We start from the raw sequence: 20990 nt of genomic DNA on the forward strand, positions 1-20990 counted from the left end.
ATCTAGGTTCAAAACCTCCAGATCCACCCCCTTCATTCTCCATCATCTCCAAAATCCTAAGGATTACTGCCAGTTAATACAGATTCTATTTCTGCAGCATCTTTTCCATCCATCCCCTTCTTTCAATTCATATTATCACCACTCTTGTTCAAGCTCCAATTCCCAGCTGGCAGTTTTATCTGCAATTATTCCTCATCAATCCTGCCATTTCAAAATCTATGATCTCATCAATGGACTACACATATGGCTTCTTAAATCATCTTCTGGGAGAGAATCTGGTCAAAAAAAAAAAAAAAAAAAAAATCATCCCTGGTGATAAACCTCCCCAAATTTAGCTACTTCAATAATCCAAATTTAGCTACTTCAATATGATCTGCCAGAATTTACCTTCTGATAAAAAAAGCTTTTAAAAATGCAAGGTCAGGGGCTGCTAGGTGGTGCAGTGGATAGAGCACCAGCCCTGAATTCAGGAGGGCCCGAGTTCAAATTTGATCTCAGACACTTAACACTTACTAGCTGTGTGACCCAGGGCAAGTCACTTAACTTCAGCCTCAGGAAAGAGGAAAAAAAAAAAAAAAAAAAAAAGATTGCAAGGTCACTCCCCACTATAATGAGGAACCAATAAGAATTTTAGTATAGAAATATTTCCCACAGCTGTCAAAATAGTCTGACCATGGCAGGTACCCCTGTCTTAAAAGCACTGTTTAAAGATAACTGTATAAATATGTATACATATATTGGATTTAACATATACTTTAACATATTTAACATGTATTGGATTACCTGCCATGGGGGGAAGGGAAAAGTCGGAACAGAAGGTTTTGCAAGGGTCAATGTTGAAAAATTACCCATGCATATGTTTTATAAATAAAAAGCTATAATAATAAAAATTTAAATTAATAAAAAGCACTATTTAGAGTGTTTAAAAAAATACATACTCCTAAACTTATCATTTAAAGTCCTCTAATGTCAAATTCCAACCTGCTTTCCAACTTAATTTCACATTATTTACTTCATCTCAGCAATTAAGTCAAACTAAAGTGCATTTTCCAAAAAAAAAAAAAAAACAAACAAACAAACAAACAAAAAAAACCAATCTTCTATTCCTAGAATATACTCAAGTATACTACCTCTTAAGATTTCAGTTGCTAAGTCCATCCATCATGCCTAACATCCTGTAAAGCATTCTCTTCCATCTCAAAATTTAAAGACAACACTGGTAATAACATTTTCGAAAGTCAAATATGGCCTTCAAAGGATGTATACTGAGGTATAAAATTGTATGCATTGTCAGTCACAATCATGATCACAAGATGTGATGAATCAAAATTTATTTTTTAAAACTCCATATTGGACTCTTTGGAAGTTCTAAAATTTTGTTTTCAGTCTATATTGCTCCATGTCACAGTTCCAAGAAGAAAGCAATGAAATAGTTGCCATCTACTCTGAGAGGTAGTCAAAAAAAGAGGAAATAGGTTTTCTTCCCCATCTTTTGATTGTCCAAATTACTTGATCTTTTCAGGTTATTTTGAAAAGTTAGATTTTTCTAGTGAGAGCATTTCTCTTTTTATTTCCTAGCACAAGGGGAGAGAGAGGGGAGAGAGAAGGAGAGAGAGGGAGAGAGGGAGAGGGAGAGAGAGAGAGAGAGGGAGAAACAAAGGTTCTTTGACAGATTAGTGAGGCTTGGGGAAAAAAAAAATTCCAAACATACCAGCCCCACTGCTTAAGATCATCAGGGAAAAGTCCACCCTTCCAATGATATCTGATGACAGAAGCCTTAAATAAATTTCAAAAAGAAAAGAAACTGCCATTTATTGAAAATGTAATTTGACTTTACTATGGCAAAACAAAAAACAAAAAAACCCCACAGTTTAAAAACTGAAAGTATAAAAAATGCTGGAAGGATACTTGAATATGAAAGCACAATTCCTCAAACTATCAAAATCCTAAGTCTTTTTTAAATACAATGTTATATCAAAATTGGATCTACTGAAAAAACTGAAGCCTGAATGTTACTAGTTTGCATAAAGGCACTGCTTTCTTCATGTGATAGCACAACAAAATAGTCATCCATAGCTACCTGCTTTTGGAGGGAAGAAACCATAGTCTAAATTTCATCTGTTAAGATATTTTAAATTTGACTTAAAGGTACCCCCTTTTGGGTAAACCTTGGTTATGGCTTTCTTGAAAGTCTCTTATAAAATGTAAAATTTGCAGGCAAGCCAGCACACAGCAGAAGAATGGGACAGACACAAGAAGTCTTATTATTTAGCCTATATGACAATTACTCTGTTTTTCTCATCTTGAATTTCCAAATTCTCTTAAATTAAAAATCCAAGAATTTGATTTTTTTGTTTCTTCTTTGATGATTATTTCAACATAACTGTCTTTTTTTGTACTTTCATGTATTAAAAAAAAAAAAAAAAAAAAAAAAAAATTTCTGAGAAGGTATCCACAGACTGCAGCATTTGCTGCCCAAGGGATGGGTGGGCACTCACCTCTACCCCCATACTCCACACTGGAGCGTGTGCACACACACACACACACACACACACACACACACACACACACATAAAAGCCATACTTCTTGGGTTGTAAAGGACTACAGAGTTCATTCCTCATTTTTAAAATGTAGAAACTAAAAGCATTCCCCAAAAAAAAAGTGATTAACAAGGTAACAAAGGCAGTAAAATAGCAAGTTTCTACTGTATCTCAATTGCCTCACTAGAAAAAAAAATTAATAAAATAGCAATAGCTACCATATGTATTATGCTTTAAAGCTGAAAAAGCACTTGATACAGGTCTCATTTACTCCTCCTGACAAGATAGATGCTATTATAATCCCCATTTTATAGATGAAAAAAATGAGGCAGGCAGAGTGCCTTGCTCAAGGTTAGACAAGTAAGAAGCACATTCCAAACTTGGTTAGCATATGTGAGAGCATCTAGGTATTTATTTCACTAACTTATTAAATATAGAACTTATTGATATAGAAAGATAAGAATTGATATAGAAAGAACCACTCTAAGAATTTTATAGAGACTATTTATAGAGACAATTTTATAGAGTCAGTATAAACCTAACCTAAAAGCACTTGAAATGGAATAGTGTGGGAGTCACAGTCAATGTTGTATTTCAAAGAACGGAAGGAAGAGACTCAAGACTTCTTGAAGAAAGTCTTTGCTTTCCTTACAATTTCTCAACTTCACTGTTGAAACTCAATAATAAGAGAGTCCCAGAATGAAATAGAGGGGGTATAATAGCTCCTGCTTTTGTTCCTCAAAATCTCCAGCAATTTATTGCATTCTCTGGACCTTAGGTAAAACTTAAGACTGAAGTCTAGGTGACTGGCCAAAAAACTGACAATGTTTGAAAAAGAGAAATCCCTAGTCTTCAAACAGAAGGGGTACCTTCTAATAAGATTGGAAAATAAACATCAACCCAAAATTTTAGATCATATAAAATAACAAACTTTTTGATAGATAAAGCATATATTTGTAAAAACTAAAGTTTATCATAAGGGGAGTAAAGCATAGGCAATAGAGGTCACTGCAATTTCAATTGATTTACGCTCCAACTCAGCTGTGCTCAGTACAATCGCTCCCAATGATAGATTTTGCTCATTTCATTAAAGTACAGTAAAGTACAGAACTCTACACGATTCTTCTTCAAGTCCTAAAAACTTAGCAAGGAAAAATGAAACACCAAGTTACTTGCCCAGATCACAGTGACTATCAAAGGTGAAATTTGAAACACATTGCCTCTGATTTGTAATCATAGGGAAATGAAAAGATAAAAGTTTTTTTCAATTGAGAGCAAAAGCCTTATTAGAACACAAACTAGACTATGACTCTTAAGTCCCTATACAAGAAAAAGTAATATCACTAAAATCAAAGTGCATTTATTAAGTGCCTAAGTCCAAAGTACAGTGAACACAAAAACAAAATTGAAAGGTCCTATTCTTAAGGAGTTTATATTTCTTTTTTTTTTTATTTATTTTTTAATCTTATAATTATAAAAAATTTTTGACAGTATACGCATGAGTAATTTTTTTATAACGTTATCCCTTGTATTCATTTTTCCAAATTTTCCCCTCTCTCCTTCTACTCCCTCCCCTAGATGACAGGCAATCCCATACATTTTACATGTGTTACAATATAACCTAGATACAATATATGTGTGTAAATCCAATTTTCTTGTTGCACGTTAAGAATTAGATTCTGAAGGCATAAGTAACCTGGGTAGATAAGACAGCAGTGCTAACAGTTTACATTCAATTCCCAGTGTTCCTTCTCTGGGTGTAGTTGTTTCTGTCCATCATTGATCAACTGGGAGTTGGATCTTCTTTATGTTGAAGATATCCACTTCCATCAGAATACATCTTCATACAGCATGGTTGTTGAAGTGTACAGCGATCTTCTGGTTCTGTTCATTTCACTCAGCATCAGTTGATGTAAGTCTTTCCAATTCATCCTGAATTCATCCTGCTGGTCATTTCTTACAGAGCAATAACCTTCAAATACCATAATTTACCCAACCATTCTCCAATTGATGGACATTCATTCATCTTCCAGTTTCTAGCCACTATGAAAAGGGCTGCCACAAACATTTTGGCACATACAGATCCCTTTCCCCTCTTTAGTATTTCTTTGGGATATAAGCCCAATAGCAGCACTGCTGGATCAAAGGGTATGCACAGTTTGATAACTTTTTGGGCATAGTTCCAGAATGGACAGATTCTTTCACAGCTCCACCAACAATGTATTAGTGTCCCAGTTTTCCCACATTCCCTCCAACATTCATCATTATTTGTTCCTGTCATCTTAGCCAATCTGACAGGTGTGTAGTGGTATCTCAGAGTTGTCTTAATTTGCATTTCTCTGATCAGTAGTGATTTGGAACACTCTTTCATATGAGTGGATATAATTTCAATTTCATCATATGAGAATTGTCTGTTCATATCCTTTGACCATTTATCAATTGGAGAATGGCTTGATTTCTTATAAATTAAGGTCAGTTCTCTATATATTTTGGAAATGAGACCTTTATCAGAACCTTTAATTGTAAAAATATTTTCCCAATTTGTTACTTCCCTTCTAATCTTGTTTGCATTAGTATTGTTTATACAGAAACTTTTTAGTTTGATGTAATCAAAATCTTCTATTTTGTGATCGATAATGATCTCTAGTTAGGAGTTTATATTTCTTAAGACAATGTGAACATTAACCAAAAGTAGTACAATGTAACTTGTAGGAAGAAGCAGTCTTAGACATACTGTAAGGAAGTAGTAAATTCCTACTCCTTCTTCCCCCTCCTTACAAGACTCAAACCTGTGCATTATTAGGAAGACGGATTCGATGTGAAGAAATGAGGAAAAGAAACTAACTTAGAGACTATGAAATTGCAATAATAAAGTCAAGGATAGACATTTTTTGCAGAGAGCTAGGTGTGATGATTTGTGAATGGAGAAGAGACTAGTTTTGATTACTAACTGGACATGTTTCTACTGAAACAGGAAATTTGGGGAAATGTGTTCTAAAATTCTGGTCACAATGAATCTGAGAATCATCCAGTTCAAAATGTCAACAATCAATACATTAAATTAAGAAGGTTTTGCAGAAACAAAACCAATGCAGCCAAGATTAAAAGGGAAGCATTAGGCGGAGGGGGAAGGGGGAGTTTCAGCCAGTGTTTCTGATTTAGAAATTTATCATTTCTAAAATATAGAGAACTAAAAATAAAATAAAATAAAATATAGAGAACTGAGTCAAATTATATAAGAATACATGTCACTCCGGGGCAGTTAGGTGGCATAGTGGATAAAGCACCAGCTTTGAATTCAGGAGGACCCCAGTTCAAATCTGGTCTCAGATACTTAACACTTCCTAGCTATGTGAGCTTGGGCAAGTCACTGAACCCCAGCATGGGGGGAGGGGGGGAGAAGAGGGAGAGGAGAGAGGGAGATTGAGATTCCAGGAATATCAAAATTACCAGTCCTTCTGTACTGGTTAGACAAGTTCAGTTCTGGATGGATTAGTTTATTATTAGCAGCAGCATTGATGATGATGATGATAATAATGTTTTTATTCATTTGATTTTCACAACAACCCTGTATTATCCCCATTTGGCATATGAGGAAAATGAAATAGATATTAAATGATTTGCTCAGGGTCACAATACTCATAAATATCTTGAGGCAGAATTTTGAATTGTGTTCGAAAATATTTCAAGACCATGATCCAAAATGTGTGATGTGTTGAATATGGAGAGAGAGGTTTGTTGAAATCTTTTAATTAAGGCTGATTAGTCTAGAAAAGGGAAGGAGAGAAAGGAGGAAAGACTATAGCTTTTTTCAACACTGTAAGACTTACCATGTAGGAAAAGGAACAGACTTAGAGCTATCCAGAATGAAAATAACTGACTCAAGAAGTAATGGGCTCTCCCTTCATTTGGAGTCTTCTAGAAGCTGAATGATCATTATCATTTATCATTCTTGTAAATTGTGTTACATGAAACATTTCCAGAAATGGGACAAGACCTTTGAAATCTCTCAACTCTAAAATTCTGTGATTGTCATACAATCTTATCCCTAAGGCTAAACAGTTTTTAGATCTAGCAGCTCATTCTACCTAATTTTTAGACCCGGAGAGCTTTCCCACCATTCTAAAAGATATCAGGAATCATTCAAAGTGATTAAAACGTCCATACTCTTTGAACCAAAATCCACTAGACATAGAGCCCAAGGTTTGGATCCAAAGAAGAGATATGAAAAAACTCATCTTCTTCCCCTAAGTTATACAAATAGGTGAGGATGTGGAAGGGATCAATGAGTATAAATAAATTAAATTATTTTGAGTGATTGATTTGCTAAACTTTTTTTTTCTTTTTTTCTTATTATAAGGCACAGCTAAGAAAAAAAAAGCCAAGAATTAAATGCCAATTTTTCAGAAGCAATATGATAAAGTGGAAGAGCACTGACTGGTCTTGGAGCTAGAGGATCTTGACTTGGAATCTTGACACACATTCTCTGTAAGTGACCCTGGAAAGTTATTAATTTTTTCGTGGCTTCTATTTCCTCATCTGTAAAAAGTGAATAATATTTGTTTTACCTATTTTACAGAACTGTTATGAGGAAAGCAATTCATGGATTTTTTTTTTAAGAGAGAGAAAAGATACACCAGCTAAGACTCCAATCAGTTATATGTGAAAATTTAGTCTCCCTTTCCCCCTGCTATAGTTTTGCAACCACTAGTCCTAAACACTGCTCAGAGGACAAATTTAAGTAAAATCAGACACAGTAACTAATTGTTGCGTCTGAATGAGTTGAACTGAAGATATCAAATATTTAAAAGGAAAGGCCAAAACAAAATTAACAAATTTTGCAATGTGTATAAAACCAGTTACAGCAACCTGGGAGAGAACTATGCCAAATGTATTACATATCCTGTTATAGTTCCTATCGAAAGACGACATATCAATAGCAAAAAAAAAAAAAAAAAAAAAAAAAAAAAAACCTATCTTACTAATAGCCATCTTACTGTGAAGTGATGTTAAATTGACACAAATAGTTCAGTTCTTCTCCAAGAATCAAGTACCATATGTTCATTAATTCATTTGCAATGTAGTGGGTCTGCCAACTTGGAAGTATGAAATGGCACTGATTCTAGTGGTCACTGACAAAATTATGAAACTGGAGATCCCTACTCTCCTAATACATTACCTTCCCTCCTAGCCCACAAGTGTTGCTTGAGACAAGCAATGATTTTGATGTGGTTTTACTTTGTGACAGTAATTAATGGTCATGAATATGCTTCTACTAAATTAAATTGATTCATAGAAAATCTGACCTCCATCAATAAAGCTGGATTAAGAGGCTTTCCCCATCTTTGGTAATTTATATCCACTGAGTGCAGAATTTCCAGCTTTAGATGGGTGTGTGGGTGGGTGTGGGTATGTTCTTAATTTGCCAGTCTTTTTAGAATGGATATTACTCCAAGAAAATGTGTCAAAGTTGACCATATCACCTCCTCCGCCTCTTCATCCTAACATTTATAAAACACTTTAAGATTTACACTATTTACTTGTTTTCTCACTTGGTAAACTCCAGTAGTTCCCTATTGCTTTCAAGAACAAGTGGGAAATCCTGTTTGGCTTTTAAAGCTCTTTACCACCTGACCCTGTCTCCCTTTTCAAACTTCTTAAATCGTGCCGGCTTCCACCTAGCCTTCCCTATTCAGTAATGGCTGGCTGTCGCCAATGATCTAGAATGCTAACCTATACCTCAACTAATCCATTAATTAACATTAAGTATCTACTATGTGCCAGGTACTATGTTAAGAGAGATAAAAAAGGCAAAGATAGATAGTCCCAATCCCCAAGGAGCTGGCAAGTCTATAATCAAATGCCTCATTAGGCCATATTGCAGATTTTTTTTTAAAGTGGAGAAACTTAGGATGTTTATTGATAAAAATCAATCAAATTACTTATTATGTCTTTGTTATATTCTCTAGGTTTCTTTCATGTGACTATGCCCCTGGTCCAAGATAATTTTAATTTTACTTTAGAAAGGTGGCAAAGACCTCCTCTGAGCTCTCCCATAGTATGTTACAAATATTTACTATGCATGCTACAAATGTATGTTACAAATATTTACTATGTTATAAAGAAAGTAATGAATGAATGCGAAAACGAGTTCTTGAAAAAAAAAGAGACAAAATTTAAAAACCCTTATTTCACAAATATTCTATTCTTAAAATGTCAAAAGAAATATTTTCTACATCAGCCAGTATATTGAGAAAGGCAATGTAGGGCAAACCAAAGAATTAAAAATAGCAGGACCTGGGTTCAACCTATAGCTCTCCAACCTAGGCCAACTATAACTATCCACTGTCTTGTCTGTCTCTCCTTCTAGCTCTATTATCCAAAGAATCCACACCCATCAGATTGTCTAAGATGACAGAAAAGGGAAAAGACAATGCTGCAGAAGTTGTATGAAAACAGGTACACTAATCCTTGTTGGATTTTATAGCCCAAAGGGCTATAAAACTATGCATACCCTTTGACCCAGCAATATGCTACATTGATCAAAGAAAAAGGAAGAAAAGGACCCATATATTCAAAGGTACTAACAGCAGCTCTTTTGGTGGTGGTAAAAAGCTGGAAACTGAAGCATTTGCCTATGAAATGAGGAATGGATAAACAAATTATGTTATACTAATGTGATGGAATATTATTATGCTTTAAGAAATGATGAAGGGGGGTGGTTTCAGAAAGACCATCTGAACTGAAATGAAGTGAGCAAAACTGGGACAACAATCTCCACATAAACAGCAATATCATAAAGACAATTAGGAACTCTGATCAATACAATAAACCAACACAATTCTAAAGGATTCATAATGTAAAATGTTCTCCACATACAGACAGATAACAATAGACTTAAGAATGCAAACTGAAACATTATTTGACTTTAATTTACTTTTCTGGAAAACATGGTAATTGAGGAAATATTTTACGTGACTTCATATGGATAATAGATACTGTATCTTGCCTTGGGGGTAGAAGTGAGAAAATTTCAAAGTATTAAAAAATGCTTTTTCAAAAATTAGTAGCATTATATTAATGTAAAAAAATTAGCTCCTCAAACTATTTTTTCTCCAGACAACATACAGAAGCAGGCTCTGTCTGATCCAAGATTGTCCCAAGTCATAAACCAATCTTCCTATAAATTCAACTGACCGGACTGACCTAGTTGTGAAGAAACTCTCTTATCCCAGACATTAACAATTGGCTTTTTACAATATACAAGTATCATATTCAAAAAACTTTTCTTCAAACACATAGCCACTTAAAATCATAACTTATTATGCAAGTGTTAAAAGCATATATAAGATACACATATACACACACAAACATATATTCTATATATTACATATATTTTGCCTTGGGGTAACCATTTGTTTTCATCCATACCAAAATACTACACTGAAATTCAACTAGCACAAAATCAGCAAACTTAAGTTTCCCTTCTACCTTACCCAATCTTGGTCTCCCAAACCAACCATTAGTTTTTAGTTTAAAGGAAAAACAAAAGCAAACAATTAAATTACTGAAAAGAAAAAAATATGAACATTTTGAATAGGTGAGTTCAACTACTGAACTCCATATGAGCCAAAAATCTCAAAATAAAATATGGAAGTCTATTTTGAACCTTATTTTCTATCAGACTACACAGTAAATAGGAAGTAATTTTTGAATATTTTTTTCAAAGCCAGTTGTAAGCCTACTAAAGGTATGCTTTCCCTAATATCAATATTTCTTAGATAAAAGACTATCTTATTTCTGAAAGCCACAAGAAGCTGCAGATTTTACTAATAAGGACAGTTTCCACTTTGAAAATTGCCAAATTAGATGAATTTTAGAAAAATTTTGTTTTCCTTAGTGAAAAATGGAACATCTTAATAAAAATTTAATAACTCCAAATAAATCTCATAGAATTAATCATTTCTTTATTTTCTCATCAATTCTCAAATTGCATACTTGGCATTATTTTCCATCTCTAGCTAGTGCAATAATAAAAATCAAATTCCCCCCAAAATCTCCCTTATTTCACAGTGGTAAAAAGAAATGGGTAGTGGGTTAGAAGAGGATATTTGAACTGGATAATAATGGCAACAAGGAGGACCTTTTTGGAACTAGTTTTATTACATGCTTCCCTAATTCAAAAATAGCAAAAACTAGCAAATCATCACAGGGGTTCTTCACTTTTTGTGTCATTGACCATTTCACCCTTTCCCTACCCCCTCAAGATCTCCACATCTGTGGCAGGCGCCTATTGTTTTTGAAATATTTTGAAATATGATAAAGTATGAAATTTATCATTAAAATGGGAAGCAATTATAATAAAATAGTTATAAAATATTTTAATAAGTTCAGAAACCCCAGATTAAGAACCCTGAACCCCTGTTCTAGATAGTAAGAGGAATCAAATTATTACAATTGTCCAAAATCCACTGTGGTAATGGCTTAAGTAAGTTAAAAGGTACTAGTAAGTATAGACATTTTCTGTGGTTGCACAGAGTACTTATCTTGAGAAATCACCCAAGAAAAAGTAGCACTCTCTATTTCTTTACAGGAAGAAAACAATCATTAAATCAATGAACAAATACTTGACTGCCCATGAAAGCAATGCAGGATGAGAAAATATGTGCATTTTCATGCAAACTATTATTATTTCCTTACCATAAGTGCCTTACAATTTGGTAGATTTGTAAGAAAAGTCAGCTAAATGACAAAAATGTTGCTACTTGAAGAAAAAAAGTTCTAATCCTTTCCAATTACAAAAGCAATCTGGAAAAGAGACAGCACCCTCCCAATTGGAAAAGAGTTAGTTGAGTATATATAGCATAGTAGTACTACTGATCAGTAATTCTGCATAATAGCTCCAATCCATGGGTTAACTTTGTTTTTCACAGATATGGAAGGAGGGGGAAGGAGTGCTGAAATCCAATTTAATACTATAAGCAGCCTCAGGAGTCATCTAATAATGTCCTTTCGCTTCAAAGATGAGAAAATTGAAGCTCAGAAATTATTTGTTATCCAAAGTAATGTGAGTAACAAGTAGAATCTGATTTCTATGTAACATGAGACGAAAGGTAACTTGAGAAGTGACTGGCATTAAACCCAAATAATAGTATTAAAAACTTTTTTCTTTTTAAAATCAATTCTCAAGGTTTAGTTTATAGATCAGAGCTATCAAAAAATCCCTCCCCACTGTTTTCCCTCTATTAACCTGATGGAAAACTAGACTTTTTAGAATTGTTAAATACTCATCATAAGAGCAAAGTTCAAGAAATCAATATTTTGACAAATGGATTTCATTGCTAGAGTCTAATAAAATTGGATTCTGAGAGCAATGGACAATTCCCAACCCCTAGAGCAAACTTTCAGATATGACTGTAATGATCATAGAGGTAACCTGCCCCCAACTAGCTCTCATTCATTAGCCCTGACTGACCTACTAAGCATAAGCATTCCTATCTACACTGTTCATTCCTATCTACACTCTTTTACCCTTCTAAACAACCCCTGGGCAGCCCCAAAAGATTAACTATGCTCTCTGTATTACAGAGAAACCCCTCACAAAAAGTTATTAGCTGAAAACATAAGGACAAAAGCCAAACAAAAGTTAACAAACAGCTCCTAATTTGAGAGGGACAAGGAAGACTGGACAATGATTTTGGTTTGGATTTGTTATTGTTTTTTCATTTTTTCATTTTTCCTAAGAACATTTTGTCTTTTGAAAGACTGAAAGCTTTTTAATCACTAATTTCAGAATTATAAATGAAAGATCATGTACTATTCCCCCAAAGCACTCAATTGAAACAGGAAGAACTAGCTTGCAGCCAGTTCCTCTTCTATTATTCATTAACTTCAGTAAATAAGGGGGCTGTGGCAGCTACCTAGGAGCAAAGAATACATGGTTTCAAGTCCCACCTCACATACTAGTTGGGGACAAATTAGTATTTAATCTCTGATGTTTTGGAGCAACTATTGTAGACTATACATTTCAGAAAATGTTCCAAATGCATTACCAGGAGAGCTTTCTTAGATAAGTGTTCCCTATACCACTGAAATCACACTCCCTGTCCCTATGCCTATTATTTACTGGCCATCCTTCACAACACAATTTTCAACTTGAAAAGCAAGATACTCATACTTGCCTTGGAAGGAACTGTTAAGAGACCAATAACCAAACTGCCTTGTTTTTAATTAATAAAACAAAACAACATTTATAACACATTAAGGTTTGTAGAGCACTTTACAGTCTTATTTCCTCCTCACAATAACTCTGAGATATGTTCTACTATAATCCTCATTTTATAAATGATTAAAATGGCTATAAGGATAAGTAAGATGTTCAGGATCACACAGAATATGAATTCAAATTTAGGTCTTTTTGATTCCAAGTCCCGAATTCTCTGTCCAATGTTCCACCCTACCCCTTAACAAATTAAGAAACTGATCCAGAAAAAAGTTAAGCAGCCCATGATTATAAGGGTTTGATTAGTATCTAAGGCTTTTTCTGTAACGAAATCAATTGAGAAAATGCAAGTATTTTGTAATTAAATTCTACATAAAGGCAGTATGATTCCAATACTATATTTCAGCATTAGGTACCAATGCCATTTTCAAAAGGGAAAAAAAGTAGGATTCAGTACCTCCATCTTTAGAAAGTCTTTTAATGACAATTGAAACAATTCTTGTAAACCAACAAAGTGGACATGAAAATTCAATGACAAAATGTTATTGTGTTTGACTAAATTTCCAAACAAATAAGGACACAAAGCTTGATGTTAAAAAGGTGCTTTCAAATGTTGCCCAGTACAAAATATTTTCAGGTATTTGGTCTAAACACAGACTCTGGAATTTTCTGCCCAAAACTATTTTTGTATCCAAATAGTATTTTGCACATGTAAGCACTTAAGTTTTTGTTAAATTAATTAATTCCTCCTACAACATTAGGAAATTAGGTGAAGTTAAAAACAAAAAATAACATTTTTAACTGAATTAAGTTTATCATCTACATTGTGCATGTATATATGTATATATGTGTGTATGTATATATATATATATATGTATATATATATATATCAATCAAACAATAATAATAAATGAATTTCAGTTTTTCTACAAATTATCTGGGATCTAGACTTAGATCCTTGCAAACTATTTTTAAATTTACAAACCCATGGTTCAAATTTGTACTCTGATCCCCTTACAAAGAGTATCTCCTTTCCCATGTTCCTAACTAATAAGGGCAAGGGCATGGAAATCAAAAATAATCCCTAAATGGAAAACAAAAATATCCTCCTCATACCTGTAGCTGCAAACAATACCCTCAGGCCTCTATCTGCAAAATAGGGACTATATTTCATCTCCAGATGGAACTGGCAGATGGTCTGATTCAATCTTTAATTCTTGGGAGCTGTCACCATCAGAAATTGTGGCAGCAGAGAAACAGGCTGTCAAAGTCCCCCATCTTCTCAGCAGTTTCCAAATACCCATTTAATCAAATGTTTTGAGCTTGGATATGTGGGTCATTCAGTACATTTTTGGTTCCCATATAATTTCTCTATTCTTTATTCATTCCCAGAATTTTCCTTAAATGGCTTCTTAACACTTTCAAATTCTACCCAATCACCTTCCTTTAAAGGCTGCCTCCAAGAAAGTTTTTCTTTTTTTTTTTTTTTCTTCTGAGGCTGGGGTTAAGTGACTTGCCCAAGGGTCACAGAGCTAGAAGTGTCTGAGACCGGATTTGAACTCCGGTCCTCCTGAATTCAAGGCTGGTGCTCTATCCACTGCACCACCTAGCTGCCCTAAGAAAGTTTTTCTAACCCTATCAATCAATGACTTCCTTTTCCTCTGACTTCAGACAACCTATATTAACATATAATTCAATCATCTTCTGAGTTCTTGACTTTAAACTTCACCAATAAAATTAAGGACATTTGCAGATAGCCCTCTTTTCCTCCACTCATCGCACAATGGACATTGGCAGTTTTTCACTATTCTTTCTTTGCTCATAACTAAGATGAAAACATAGATCTTCCACCTTGCTAATATTTCACTGGTAACTTCTTGATTCTATCCCCCCTACCTTCAAACTTCTGCAGCAAAAATGCCCTCACAATCACACTCCATTCTCACGTTTTCTCAGTATCTACTGGCTCCTTCCATAGGGCCTAAACACCCATGTCTTCCCAATCCTTAAAAAGCCCACACTAAATCCAACAATCCTTCTAGCTACATTGATGTCCTCTTTCTTTTCTCTCCTCTGTGACTGAACTCTGAGAAAGCAGTCTACACTAAGCTGCTTCCCTCGGCAATCTGGCTCTTGAATTTTAACTTTCAAATAAAACTGTCTTCTCCAAAGTCACAAACTGTTAAATCAAACAGGCATTTCTCAATCTTCTCCACCTTTATCCCCTGCTTTCTTCAAGACAACACAAATTCCACCTTCAGCAGGCAGTCTTTCCTCATCTCCCCAACTGTTATTTCCTACCCTGCTCATATTTCATTCCATCTATTGTATAGTGATCTTATGTGTAACCTACTAGTTTTTTATACACTGTTTTCCCTTTTTATATAAACTCCTTGAGATGAGGTGCTGAACACAAGTATTTATTAAAATGCCTGATTGTCAGTTATGTTTTACCCAGCTAAAATCTCTGCTACATGACAGTGGGGAATCATTTTGACATTAATATTTTCCCAGGCCCCCATGATGCATGTATCATGACTATTTAAGTAAGCAGAATATAATGGAAAACAAAATGGATCTGAAATCAGAATGCCTGAGTGACTCCTCAACTCTACCACTCATTTTCCTATGTTACTTTGCAAGTCATTTACTACCTTTGAAGATCCAAAGATTTTACTTTTTTCCTCTTCTATAAAAGGATGATTTCTAAAGTCCCTTTGTAGTCTAAGACTCTGTGCTCCCATAATACATAACATGTTCAAATGCTTTATGTTTAAAATATTAGTTCTGGCCCTAACTTTGAGATGATGAAACATACATATATTTTTTGCTTCCACAAAAAAGATCTAATTTTTCCAAAAGTAAACCTGATAAGCACTGATTTATTGTAAGCCAGGATGGCTAAAAGGATGAAGGTGCATTTATAGGGAAGTTAAGAAGAGGGGTGAGTTTGAGGGGAGGGGAAGCTTAGGATTTCAAATTTGGGCATGCCAAGTTTAAGACTCCTGGTTTGAGATGTTCTGGAGATTCGAGATCAAAGATCAGCAGTGAGGTTAGGACTAAATAAGTAGATCTGACAATTAGTCTAGAGATGATAGCCAAATCCACAGAAGCTGATGCCATCACTAGGTAAAACATTATCAGCAAAGGAAAAGAAGATATTGCCAGGATCAAACCCTGGCACAGACTTATGTTTAACTGACAAAACCTAAAGGACAATCCAGAATTGTAATAGGAAGAAAATTAGGGAGCCAGCAATGTCCTGAAAACCTACAGAAAAGTGAATGACAGTGTCAAAAGTGCAGAGAGGTGAAGTAGAATGAGAACTGAGAAAAGGACATTAGTTTTGGCTAGTAAGGGATCAATGGTAACTTTGGAGGGAACAGTTTTGGTTTAATGATGTTGAGAAGACAAGTAAGGAAGAGGAGGAAAGGAAGTAGAGGCACCTATTTTGGATAGCCTTCTCAAGAAGTATAACCTCAAAAGGGAAGATAGATACAATAGCTATTAAGGGAAGACAGATCAAAAGTGGATCCAATGAACACCTTCTGAGATGGGAGAGTTATTAAGAGTGAGGATGTTGGAGGGAGCGGTCTTTTGGTAGAGAGGGAATGGAATCATGAAAGATTTGCTTTAATAAGAATAAAGGAACACTTCTTTATGTGAGATGGAACCAAAGGAAGTGGTAGAAGCCACCTGGATGATATGAAATGAGGAGGGAAAAATAGGGAGCTCTCCACAAATTGTCTCAATTTTTTCAGTGAAATAAGGAAACATCTTTCAGCTGAGGATGTAATAGGGGGAAAGATATGAGAGGCTGAGGAGGGATAAAAGTTTGTAAAAGCTACAACGTAGAATGAATATGCAATGAAGACCCAGGATTGGTAGTGAAGACCCATGTGTAGTGAATCAGGACAGCAGTTTCATGATTATTTTCTGCTCCATATGAGTAGAAAGAAACTCCAGCACAGTTGGAAATGCTCTAAGGGAAAGTCTGGCAGGGCAAGATTAACCCTAGGGATGAGAGTATGAATTCAAGATAATAGAGCAAAACTAAACTGGATTTTCCAGGGGTCAAGATGGGGAAGAAAGGAGAATGTACCCAACAATCCAGTATAGGTTAATGACCCAGAAAAAAGTATGGGGTGTCAAGGGATTGATGATCAAAGATGAAGACAAAGAACAAGATTTGGGTCTACAAGGCAGAAGCTTCCTTCCTACAATTATCATCAGACAAAGGAATTTTCAGAATTAATGAACATGGAAATGGGACATTTGTGAATGATGATCAAGATGAAGAGTATGATCATCTCTGTAGCTGAATTGAGATGGAAGAACAGATGATGGGAATTGGGGAAAAATAAGCAACTGGAAGATAAGGGTGGCTGAGGAAGAATGAATATCTATGAGAGGCAGAAATTGAGAAGGAAAGATTTTGAGACAGGCATTGAACTTATGCAGAAAAGAAAGGAAGTGACTGCCTAGAGGCCCTTAGACAAGTTACCAGAATTTAAATTAGGTGGTATATATGTACTGAATAAACTTCAAAGGAGAAGAGATTAACAGAGTGATGGCAGTGGAGAATTTCATACTAGGACGAAGCAATGGGGAAACAAGGAATATTCTAATTTTTTTTACTTCAATCAGTAATTTGTACCATATTTGGTGTCAAAATATTTGACACTATCAGCAGAGGCAGGGTCTGGGCATCTAATTTTCTGTTCTTTATTTCAAATGACATTATCTATACAGCACTTAGCACAGTGCCAAGAACATAATATAAATATTTAAAAAAAAAAAAGCACAAAATTCAACAAAAATTTGAATTTGGACATCTTAAATTTGATGTTCCCTACACTGAGGCTCAATATGTACCCATTTCTGAATTTCCATATTACTGTGAGAACACCATACCCAGGACAACATCCCAGGTCAATCTAGGTTGGTAGTTGTGAATATGATTCTTCAGACGCCCATTTGGAATTTTCTTGGCAAAAACACTAGAGTAGTTGCCATTTCCCTCTCCAGTTTATTTTACAGATGAGGAAAATGACACAAAGAGTTAAGTGACTTGCCCAATGACTTTCCACACAGCTAAGTGTCTGCGATCAAATTTGAACTCAGGAAGATCAGTTCTTCCAGGCTGGGCACTTCATCTACTGAACCATCTAGTTCTAATCTAAGCATTTTCCCCCTCAACTCTTCACTTTCACTCCTCTCCATATCCAATTTGTTACCAGTCTGCCAATTTTACCTTCTAACAACTCTTGTAAACAAACACCTTTTTGCTTCTAACACTGCTACCACTCTAGTTCATCACCTCACATCCTCAACTACTATAACTTTTTGTCTTCCTAGTAGTACAAGTCTCTTCCCACATCACTCCATTCTCTAAAAAGTCAAATTAACTTTCCTGATCATGGTCATAAATTAAATACACTTCAGAGGTTCCCTATGAACTTCAGGATCAAAAAAGAAAATTCTGTTTGATATCTACAATTCCTTCATACCTTTCCAAGTCATTCTTTATCTCCCTCCCTCACTGCCGAGCCTTCATGCTGTTCCTTGAACATGACACTCCATTGTCCTCCATCATCTCCTGAATCCAGTCTTTTTCACTGGCCATCTCCCATGATTTGGATTCTCTCCCACTTTGGCTCTATCTTCTGACTGCTTCTCTCCAATTCCAGCTAAAATTCCACTTTCTACCCAGAAGTCTTTCCTAACCTTATGTAGTGCCATCTCTCTTATTGACAATTTCAAATTTATATCCCATCAATTTCATTCATGTATAACCTATTTCCCCCCCTCCCCCCCCTGTGTTGTCTCTCCCAGCTGGAATTGTTGATTGTCTTTCTTTGTATCTTCAGCACTCAGAACAGTGCCTGGCACATTATAAATGCCTAATTAATGCTTACTGACTACAAGGTAAACTGGAAATGAGACAAGTTATGGGGATAAATGTTAAATCACCATGTCCATGATACAGATGAACCATGGGAGAAGGAAGAAACAATAGGAGTTAAGAGATTGTTAAAGAGTTAAGAGGTTGTGGCTGGCTGTGTGATCCTAGGCAAACCGCAATCTCCAAGAGTCTAGAAAAAGTTTCTTCATTTCAGAATTCCCAGATTCATGAAATCACAAGTCTATTTCCTCTCATTTCTAAAAGGTACAAAACTCCATTCTCCAAGAAAATGTACATATTGATGTGTGACCCTGGGCAAGTCACTTAACCCCAATTGACTCAGGGGAAAAAAACCACCCTCTTGATGTCACTCTTTCCCCCCCCCCCCTGAGGCTGGGGTTAAGTGACTTGCCCAGGATCACACAGCTAGGAAGTGTTAAGTGTCTGAGACCAGATTTGAACTCTGGTCCTCCTGAATTTGATCAAGGTTGGTGCTCTATCCACTGAGCCACCTAGATGCCCCCTTCTTGATGTCACTCTTACTCAACCAATGAAATGACATAGACTTAAGAAAATGTCAATCTCATGCAGATACCCACTGTTAGGCATATATATAAGGAGGTAGAAAATAAAAAAAGAGTCATGGACATCAAAATATTTATAATAAAACCAAGTAGCTATCAAATGATGAAAAAATAAATTGTGGTATATGAATGATGACATATTGATATATATGACTATAAAAAATTCAGAGCTCAAGAAAATTTGTATGAAAGGATGCAAAATTAAGTAAATTAAACTAGGTAAATGATAAACAATGACAACAGTATTAAAAGAATGCTCTATAGTTATAATGGCCAGGAGGGTTCCCCTCCCCCCATTCCTCTCCTCCGGGAAAAATGTGAAAAGCTACCTTCTTCCTTTCTTTTAAGAAAGATCAATACATCTTCGTTTAAATCTGGCAAACACTCAAACTTTGAAACCAAATTATGGAAGTATTTTAACTTAAGACTCCACAAGATCCCAGAAGCTAGCAAACTGTACCAACCAGAGCTTTGACTTTTTGACACTTCAATTGCAAAACAATCATTTTAACATAAAAACAGACCGAGATTACCAATAAGGCTTTAAGGAGTCTGGTGAGTCACTGTGTGGAACAGGGGAAGATTTAAATTAATCCCACATTCCCAAAACACTAGTATGGACTACAGCAAAAGTTGCAGTTATGGTGCATAGCAATCTGGGTTAACTGACTCAGGTGGATCCATGTGGGGATCCTGGGGATTCTTAAGGCAGAACAATATAAAGTGTTTTGTTTGGGGGAGAAGATGGACAGATGCCTTTAGCACCCTGCTTATCAGTTTTTAATCCCTTTCAACAGCTTTTAACCACTAGAAAAATTCTATTGCCTAACAATACTGGAATGGTTATTTTGTTTGGGGTTGTTTTTGTTTGGGGGAGGGGGGGTTTGAAACTAATAGGGGGTTTCAACACTTGGAACACTTAGGCTTCCTGATCTATAAACCAGATTTGGGGGACGATTAGTAGGGGGAATAGGACAACACTAAAATGATTTATTGCTTTACCATTTCTAATAGGCCTTACATTCCTAAGGTTAGATGAATAAAGAAATTAACACTTCTGAACAAAAATTCCATAATACAATGAAATGAGGTAAACTGAGAAATGCTTTAAGATCATAAAACCAATATCATAAACCACAGCAACTGTGGATTAACACTTTCCATATACCCTGTGCCACCCACTTCTGAGAGTCAATTCATTGGCTTATAGGTCTTTCTCTTCACCTTTTAATCTCAATTGTACTAATGTACACACATAAGACTGTATGGCTACAAGGTCAGCCTAATTCCTTTTCAAGTAATATGTGCTCATAGCAGAGTCATTAACAAATACAGCAAAAATGCTGCTTTCCTTATTCCTTCACCTTTATTTGCAATTTAGATTATTCCAAAACAGTAGTGTTGCAGGCAGCCACTTTTATCCTTCCATTCTTCGTGAGCCCAAATTATTATCAGGTGATTATCCAGCATAGATGACACTGCTGAACCAATTCTGTCCTTAAAAATCAGATGAACAATAACCACTTAGTTTTTTTTTCCTCCTATGCTGATAGCTATTGAGCTTTTGTTTATGAATGTCACTGAAGAGACTGAAATGTTCCAAACTTGCAATTACTGCAATTAAAATATTCAAAAGAACTTCACCAAAAGAGAAGCCATTTGAGCTCTCTAATAAGCTGTTCTCCATGAACTGATTAACAAATTATCTTTGAAAAGCATCTTTCAGGGCAGCTAGGTG

General features: G+C 35.3%; 1 protein-coding gene across 3 annotated transcripts in view; it reads right to left on the reverse strand.

Annotated features, from left to right (window-relative positions):
- Positions 1 to 20990, reverse strand: part of CDC42 (cell division cycle 42) — a 44143-nt gene that overhangs the window by 14487 nt on the left and 8666 nt on the right. The window lies entirely within an intron of this gene.

The sequence above is a fragment of the Sminthopsis crassicaudata genome, chromosome 3 (genome assembly GCF_048593235.1).
Source record: "Sminthopsis crassicaudata isolate SCR6 chromosome 3, ASM4859323v1, whole genome shotgun sequence".
Classification (NCBI taxonomy): Eukaryota; Metazoa; Chordata; class Mammalia; order Dasyuromorphia; family Dasyuridae; genus Sminthopsis; species Sminthopsis crassicaudata.